Here is a 9,091-nt window from a genome sequence, read left to right on the forward strand (position 1 = left end):
AATGATAACCCAACAGATAACCTTTAATTTAACTTTTTATTTACTCATGTTAAACAGGGATTAAGATACTGTATTGTACCGATCGAAACTTACGAAATATCTCATTCTGTCCGTCGATCGATATCAATACGACTCCGATACCAAGCCTCGTTGTAGCAAATAGGTGTCACGTGACACAGCAGGCGTCATGAAGGGTCGTGCAACCTCATGACCGTCGCGGAAGGGTCACGCAACCCGACATTAACAGCAGAAGTGTTGCGCAACTCCACGTCCACCGCAAAGGGGTTGCGCGACCCCCGCACCCACCGTGAAGGAATGGTGTGACCCTCGCGTCCGCCGCGAACAAGTCTCGCTATCCCCGCGTCCGTGGTGGAGGGGTCACGCGATTCCGCGTCCGCGGCGGAGGGGTCGCGAGACCCCGCGGACGTGGCGGATGGGTCCCGCGACCATCGCATCCACGGCAGAGGAGTCACGAGACTGCCGCGACTGTGCCGGAGTAGTGCGACGTAGTTGCGCAATTTTCTCGTCTCGCGTAGCCCGTAGGGGAGTGGCAGGGTGTTTTTTAAATTAAAACTTAGGTAAATTACTTTAATCAACTCCTATATATGATTGGGATAATATAAAGAGATTTTATTAAATTTTAATAAAATTATCTAATTAATTTATTTTAATTCTAAAAAATATAATAAATTTTTCATTCATTTATTTATCTATTTTTATATTTATTTTCAAATTATTTTTACATTTTATTTTTTATTAATATATTATATATTTAAAAAAATATTGAAATTATATCGGTACAAAATAATATTATACTAAAATTATATTCTTTTAGTTCAGGATCAAAATCTCCATCCGAATTGAGATTTAAAAAAAAAAATAGATCCGCTACCTTAGCGGCCCTCTAGTGCCGGCCCCACGGATATGGAAGGAGGTTCATGCAGGTACACAGGTCATAGGCGCATGACAGGGTAAACCTCAGATCGTCAGTTCCTGAAAATCAACCCCTGATCATTACGTCAGAGATACTATGTGCTCATCATCTATGCTATATCGGGAGGCTCGAATTGAGATTTTAAACCATGGTGTTTAAGTGTGTCTTAAAAATTGTATATTCTAAATAGCTTGACCAAGTCTGTCAAGCCCAACACATCAACACCGCACGAGGTAATCATGCAATCGTTTACTCATTAATGTCGTTCTACTGTAACCCCATCAAAAATATGCCAAATTGGTCACTCGACTAGTTTCCATAAATATAAGCAAACAACCCCACAAGGTAATAGTGCAGTGGCGTATGACTTTTCAATTTAAGAATTTAATTTTAGATTCAGTAAATTAACAAATATGTTTCTTTTAACAAGCGGTCTAAGCATATTGGACTGATACATCATCCATTATAAGTACATTTTAATTTATTTAATGGTTAATAGAAAATTTTTATCGGACGATCAAATTGATTATCCTCAAAATTAATGAATCTTACTATTTTATTAAAAATCTCCCCCTTTACTAACTAACTTTGGTGAAGCCTAAAATGAATTTACGTTACTATCCTTTTTTCTATTCACACTAAAAATAATTCCAAGGTTTATTAGTAATTTTCTTTGGTTGTTTTATATAAAAAATATAGTTCTCTTTAGTCCCACATCTTAGAATTGACAACACTATGATCAAAGAAGCTTCTATAAATATTTTAGACCAACACGATGTTAAAAAATATACTTTTTTTAGTTTCTTTTATTAAGATAAGTATAATATTAAATTAAAATAATTTTTTTACATAGGGAAGCCCATTACAATAGTTTATTGCTGGGATTCTCTAACGTGGCACTAGAAAATCCAAACAATTCGGATTTTCAAAGACCCAAATAATTTATATATTATTATATTACACACGCAACGCGTGTGTACGATCACACTAGTATAAATTAAATATCTCATACCAAATTTCAAAAAACAACATATAAATAAAATTATTTATTTAAGTGGTCATCAATTATTTTAATTAACAAAAGATGATTAATTTCTCATCTAGATATCTCTCACATTACGCTCTCAAATTATATGAAAAGAGGTAAATCACATAATCAACTTATAGTCGACCACCAAGTGACTAGAGGGTGAGAGAAATTTTTTTACCTGAGGACATGCGCCCGTAGAAAATTGACCCTCGATCTGTGGAACAGTTCATGACGGCTTGGTTGAGGCGCTTGGAATTGATTCAAAAGCCTCAATTCATTTTTTTGTTTCTTTAAAAATAAAAAATTCTTAAATCTTAAACCCTAAACACCTTAAATACATATATTACCCCATGAGCACCTAAAAATTTTTAAGTTTTAAATTTTTTTAGCTTAAATACTATAACCTGGCTTAACCCCGGAGTAAAAAAAAAACTATGTATTTCAATTGGGTCACTTCGATCAATTCTAGGTGCCTCGACAGAGCATTCGCAAATCATTCCACAACGAACGATCCGTAGGTTAACAATTATCTAAGAGAGAGTGTGTGTGTTTTATTATCTCGCATAACCCTTGCACACCAAAAAAGATTCGATTTAAATTTTTTTCCTTAATACTATAACTCAACCCCTGAAGGTAAAATCTTATTAGTATAGGTAGCTTAAAAATAAAATAAAAACAAAATTGGTTGAGGCGCCTCGACCTATGAGGGGCACCCATGATGGATGCACATAGTAGGTGTGGAAGGTAATAAATCTTTATCTATAGTTGATATTTTGCACACCTTATCCTGCACACCAATTTTTTTTTTCAATTTAATTTTTTTTGTGTGTTAATATTATAACCCAAGCACTAAACCCTAAAACTAAAAGCTTATTGGTATAATCGGAATCTTAAAAAAATAAACAAAAAAAACACCGTTTTGATAGTTGTGAGAGGGGCTCACAAGTGTGTGTTTGTTATCTTGAGCACCTAATATGGTCGACCCTTACAGCTCGAGGGTACCCTAACCTGGTCCAGGCGCCTTGAGTACTTTCGCTATGAGGGTCACCCAAATTTGGCACCCAACTATGCCCAAAGCAAAGGCGACCGATGGCTAACGATGTAGGTAAATTTTTGGTGAACTATACAGGTAATTTTTCAGCGAACGATTAACCAATGCTACGCGAAAAAGTCAAATGGGGATGAGGTGACAAACATTGAGCCGATGGAGAATATTTTTCAACAAATGGTGCAGGTTCTTGTCATAGGAAACATGGAATGTAACATAGGTAAAAAAATTGCTACTCCAGTTTAGTATCCTATAGTTTTCTAGGAACTTAACGGGTTATTGTACACGTAAAAGAAAAGTTTATCTGACAAAACCTAACAAATATAGCCCCGATGCAAGTTCTTCTCCGACGAATAGTGCAGTGTATAGCTCCGATGGTCTTCATGTGGTAGTCGCTCCTGACCACATGATTCCCTCATAACCTTGAAGTTGAAAGCGATGAAACCTGGCTCCAACCAGTGACTTTTCTGGTTGTCTATTACTGGATTTGAGAATGGTTGAAGGGAGGTATAAGCAAGTGTAATGCGAAGTTTAAAAAATTCAAGTATTTGTGAAATACTTTGAACTAGCCTTCCAGAGATGTTGTAAACTTGGTTAGGCGACAATGACATCTAAAATTGCCCTTACCATTGTTGTTGGCTGGGAAATGTTCGTTAGCGCGGATCCTCTGGACACGTTCTACCCTGGCCCCCCCTGGACCACGAAGTCCATATAAATTGATGGATCATGTGTCGCTCACGTGCAAATCCCGCGCAGAAACGCAGAACGCGTTGAAACGCATACGCGAAGCCCTAACCTTTCCTCTCGCGCTCCCACACCTCCGCCGGCGGACCGTCGCCATCCTCTCGCCCTCAGAAATGCTCCTCCTGTGATCTCCCTGAGCAAAACCCAGACGGCGACACCTCCGTCGGCGACGCCGAAACGCAGAAACGCAGTGCTCGCACCACGCAGGAAACGCAGCACTGCGTCCTCCGAGCCAGTTCTCCTACTCCTCCGCAGAAAACGCATCAGGCGACGAAATCCATATAGTTTCAGATCTGCCTACTCCTCCTCCGCAGATCTGCCTCCTCCGAGCCCTCGCCCTGTCTCAAGATCCTCAACCTCTGTCGTCGTTAGGGGTAAATTGCGGTACTGTTTCACCCTAATCCCATCCTAAGATTTGGTCGCCTATAGTTTCAGATTGTCATTCTAGCTTGTTGTCTTCTTCTTCAAGGTTAATTAAAATGCAAATTTTGGTACTGCTCAAATGCAAATTTTGGTACTGCTGCCCCTTTAGCTACACGTTTAAATATGTTGAACTATCAAGTATCGATTGAATTGCTTAATTTGTGTTTCCCATTTATGCTTATTTGATGCAATTCAAGTCACATGTAATTGGGTTATCAATTTTTGGGATTCTTCCTATCTTTCTTTGGTTTGTACAATGTATAGTTTCATATTGAAGTTCTAGCTTGTTGTCTTTGCTTGATGAAAGTCTAAACATCTTTGATGTCATCTTATACACGCTATACAATAAAATTTGTTATTAATGTGTTTGCAAAGTTTAGACAAAGCGTAAAAGTAATTTCATGCCCCTGGATTATTGCTTCATATGTTTGTTTGATGACTAAGAGGGTATCTGTACACCTCATATTTCAAGTATGGATTTATGCTAGTTGAGTGTGTTATGTAACCATGAAACAAGACCAACTCACCTGATCATTTGTTTAGTTGAGTGTGTTATTTGCTCACTTGTAGATTACATGACATGGGAGAAAGTGGAAGTTTCTGTGAGCGTTGTAATTCTTTGACAGAATTGAGACATTTTAAGTATGTTGGGGACGGTTCGGTTGTTAGTTTTTCCGTCGAAATTTGTATGCTTTAGTCAAATTTATGTCTTTTTCATAAATTGTTGTTGTTTAGGTAAAACGAAAGAAATATCATGGCAGCCGGCTCTTCATCAGCATCATCTTTCACTCGACGACGCATGGACGACGAGCAATGTGAAGCTCCCCATATATTATGTTATTGTGGGTTACGAACTATTCTCTAGACTTCATGGACGGAATCCAACCCAGGACGACGATTTTTTTCATGTCCAAATTTTAGAGTAAGTTTTCATTATACGAACATGGTGTTGTGAGTTTCTTAATTATTGAGTTTTGATTAAATTTATTTGAAATTCAGAAAAGAGGATGTGGCTTTTTCTTATGGAATTACCCAGAACCGTCAGAGAGAAGTAAGACAATTATTAATGAGTTGAAGATGAATAATAAAAAATTAATGTTGCAGATTAGTGAATTGGAAAAAAGTGTTAGATATGAGGGTGTTGTTGAATATAATGATGTTCTGGATGATGGGAACAACAATCATATAATTATGCAGTTTAATGACGAAATACGTTCATTGAATAGGAAATTTAGAGTTGCTATCGGTGTAGTTGTATGTACTTGGATTATGATGATGGGGGTGTGGTTGATGTAACTTATTTTGTAATGTAACTTGACATTTTGATGTAACTCTAAGTGATGTAACTTGTTTTGTTATACAAAGTGAACTAGTTCTGTTATACTTGTTATAGTGGTTTGTTATGCATTTGTTAACTTGGAGTTATGAACCTTACTAATGAGACTTGGCTCAGTTAGTAGCATCCTATGACTAGTAGGGTAGTAACTCTTTGGTATCGAGCCCCAGAGTTGCTCTTGGGAGCCACAAACTACAGTGTGGGAATTTACTTGTGGACTGTCGGTTGTATTTTAGCAAAATTGTTGGCTTGGAAGCCTATCATGCCGGGAGAGGACTAAGGTAGGTTTTTGAGTTGTTTGTTTGTTTGGTTCTTGGCATAATATTTTTTAGTTGTTTTCAGCAAAGGTTCTCAGTAGCTTTGATTGGACAATTGTAGAGCAATATGTCGAACTATATCATCTTAAAAATCTATGCATGGTAAAAAAAATTATGAACAAAGCATCATTAAATAAGGATGGAAAGGATTGAATGGTTAATTTGCTGGGGCTAATTTGCTATTGCCACGTAAAATGAAGGCGTGACTGATTCTAAGCAAACTAATTTGCAGTCCACAGCTCGCTCCCTCCCTTCCTCAAATCTATATTGGACAATCTTCTTTATATTTCTAGTGTACTACTAGCATGTTCCTCAGCAACCAACACCAACTAACCTTGCTAGGATTTCAAGGGTATTTTAAATTCTTTTCTATCTCTATTTTCCTTAGATTTTCCAAAACATAATCATGACATTTCAGTTTCTACTTTTTGACCATTCCATTCAATCACATCTAACCTTAGATACATTGATGTATAGCAGCAAGAATTTCCGTCATAACATTTAGAACTATTACATATAACACAGCTCAAGCATGATAATTTGTATAGGAGATGACATAGAGGCACAATTCATTTTCATTTTTAATTAAACCCTTGGGCACCATTGACTAAAACGTTATCCTAAACATGGTATCAACTATTTCCTACAGCTAGGCATATACCGAGTTAACCTCTCACCCATTAGGTGTTTTAAACATGATGTTTTGGTTACCAAGTGTACATAAACCCACTAAGCTTTACTAAGAGCATGGTATCCACACAACAACAAAAAGGAACATAACTTGTTCAGACACGTTTCAAATCAGCAAGTAAACATGGTTAGTAACCATTTAAATCAAATGGCTATGCAGGTAAGAATGAAGCAAATACGCAACCCATATGAATGTAACACTAACTGGTAACGGGACATATGGAGCTCAGGGCGAAACAGGTAAAGGAGCATTCAAGAAATTCAGAAAGATACCCCTAACATAATTCGGTTCATTCAAAGCCATTAGTACAAATTATTATATGGAAACATACTTTATTTCTAATCTAACATTCATGCATTACAGATGAAAAAGGTATACTAGACACAACCATCAGTTACTTATGTGATATCATACTTTATTTCTAATTCAACATTCAAGCATCAAATAGAAATGCTACACCAACCTTTTTACTAAACAAATGATCAGGTTAGTTGGTCTTGTTTCATGGTTACATAACACACTAAACTAGCATAAATCCATACTTGAAATATGAGGTGTACAGGTACCCTCTTAGTCATCAAACAAACATATGAAGCAATAATCCAGGGCAATTAACCTCATCGATCAGTCCAAAACTATCTTATATGGCCTAGCTTGCTCTAACCTTCCAGTCAACAAGGAGCAAGTAGCAGCTATTACATTCCAGAAACGACCCTTCCCACATACAACTGCACTAAACAAGAGGAGCTACAAGCCAAGCTATTCCATTAAACAACTGCACTAAACATACATCCTAGCTTGCTCTAAACCGAAAGGAGAGACTATCAAGAGAGGGATAGAGCTAATGGAATTTATAAAAAATTGACAATGGAATTAATAACACAAGAAACATTCGTCAAATACAGAATTTCTCATGGAACATTTAATCTACAAGAACAACTATCATATCCAATTCCTATAAAAGATTTATGCACATAGTGAAAACACAAAACTTACAATACCAATTCTTGTGCAATATTTCTTACTCAGAATAGTCCATTACAATCTTCAAATATAGCTATATATATATATATATACATCAAACCAGGATACATCAGGAATCATCAAATATAGCTAACAATATTTTTCCAACAAAAAGTAAACACAACTCCATTACCAAAAGGGGGATGCAACAATTTAGAAAGTTATGTAAGAGTTCAATCTCAGCATTGTCTTCCTTTTAAGACTCCCAAAGCATTTGGAACCTATCAAGAAAGGAAATCATATCAATAGATTAACTACCATTTTAAGTGCACATATAAATAGATATAGACACATACGAGATCGTTGATGTCTAAGGAGAGGAGGTCGCAGGAAGTGATCCAATAAACTGCACAAATGGGAATTGTACCTATAACAGTAAACAAAAGATAGCTTAGGCAGAAGTTAACATGTTACAGAGTCAGAAAGTTAACAAATGTTCACATCAGGCCTGTGAAAACCATACAAGATCAGCAAACATGTACTACTATTTAAGGCCTATGTGAAACCAAACAAGATTGTCAGTTAAAGATCTATAAACCATACTTTGCTAATTTCACAAGACACTAAGCAAAATATACAAGTGACTCAACCAAATCAGTTAGCAAAATTTTAATCAGTCATTTTTTAAACAAGTTCTATTGTTACTAAAATGTATATATACCTGAGAAAGTTGTGATGACAATAATGGTGGCTCAGTCATATTGAAACTACCAATAGAGCTACCAATTGTTGGCACATAATTTATAGGCTAAAACAAAAAAATAAAATACAATCTTAGATAGTTATAACATAAATTATCTTAGATTAACATAAGTAAAATAAACACTAACTTGATGATTGATCTGGTCATATTGTACGTTGGCCACGCTGGAAATAGTTTGATCTGCACCCTGTGTTATAAAAAAAATAGAATGATTTAAGTTATTCAAATTTACCAACAAATAATACCAAATAAACAAAATTTGTAAAGTTATGGAATAGAAACCATTACAATTGTTGAAGCTTAGTTTGTTTTCCTCGCCATTTTTCTTTTCCTTGAAATCTTCTCTAACCCACCTTTCAACCTCTTACTTGACATCATTTTTTTCTTCATTTTAATCCCTTTCACTCCAGTAGAGTTCCCTTCACTATAATCAAATTCCCATGATGCTTGGCTCACATTTGATTGTTGGACATTTTATTCATTAACTTGTAACTTATCATCCACCATCTTACACAAACTCAACATAGCATCTTTAACAAACTTGTAAGTGTCATCCCTTTCCACTGCCTTGGTAACCAATTGAACATTCAACCCACACAACTCTTTGTATCGCATGTTTTGAATTAATTTTGGATCCAAACTAGCATTATTGGCCATTGAATCATTAACTTCAAAATATCCAATTTTTGCTTTTCTTGTCCACCTTTTCAATACATACTCACTAGGGATCTTCATGATATTTTTCCATATAAATATTTTCAGAATACGAGAACATAAAATTCCAGCAAATTCAAATTTTCTACAGCTGCACTCAATTTTTTCACACTTCTTATCAAATGTAA

This window comes from Zingiber officinale, chromosome 5A (genome assembly GCF_018446385.1).
Source record: "Zingiber officinale cultivar Zhangliang chromosome 5A, Zo_v1.1, whole genome shotgun sequence".
NCBI classification, from domain to species: domain Eukaryota; kingdom Viridiplantae; phylum Streptophyta; class Magnoliopsida; order Zingiberales; family Zingiberaceae; genus Zingiber; species Zingiber officinale.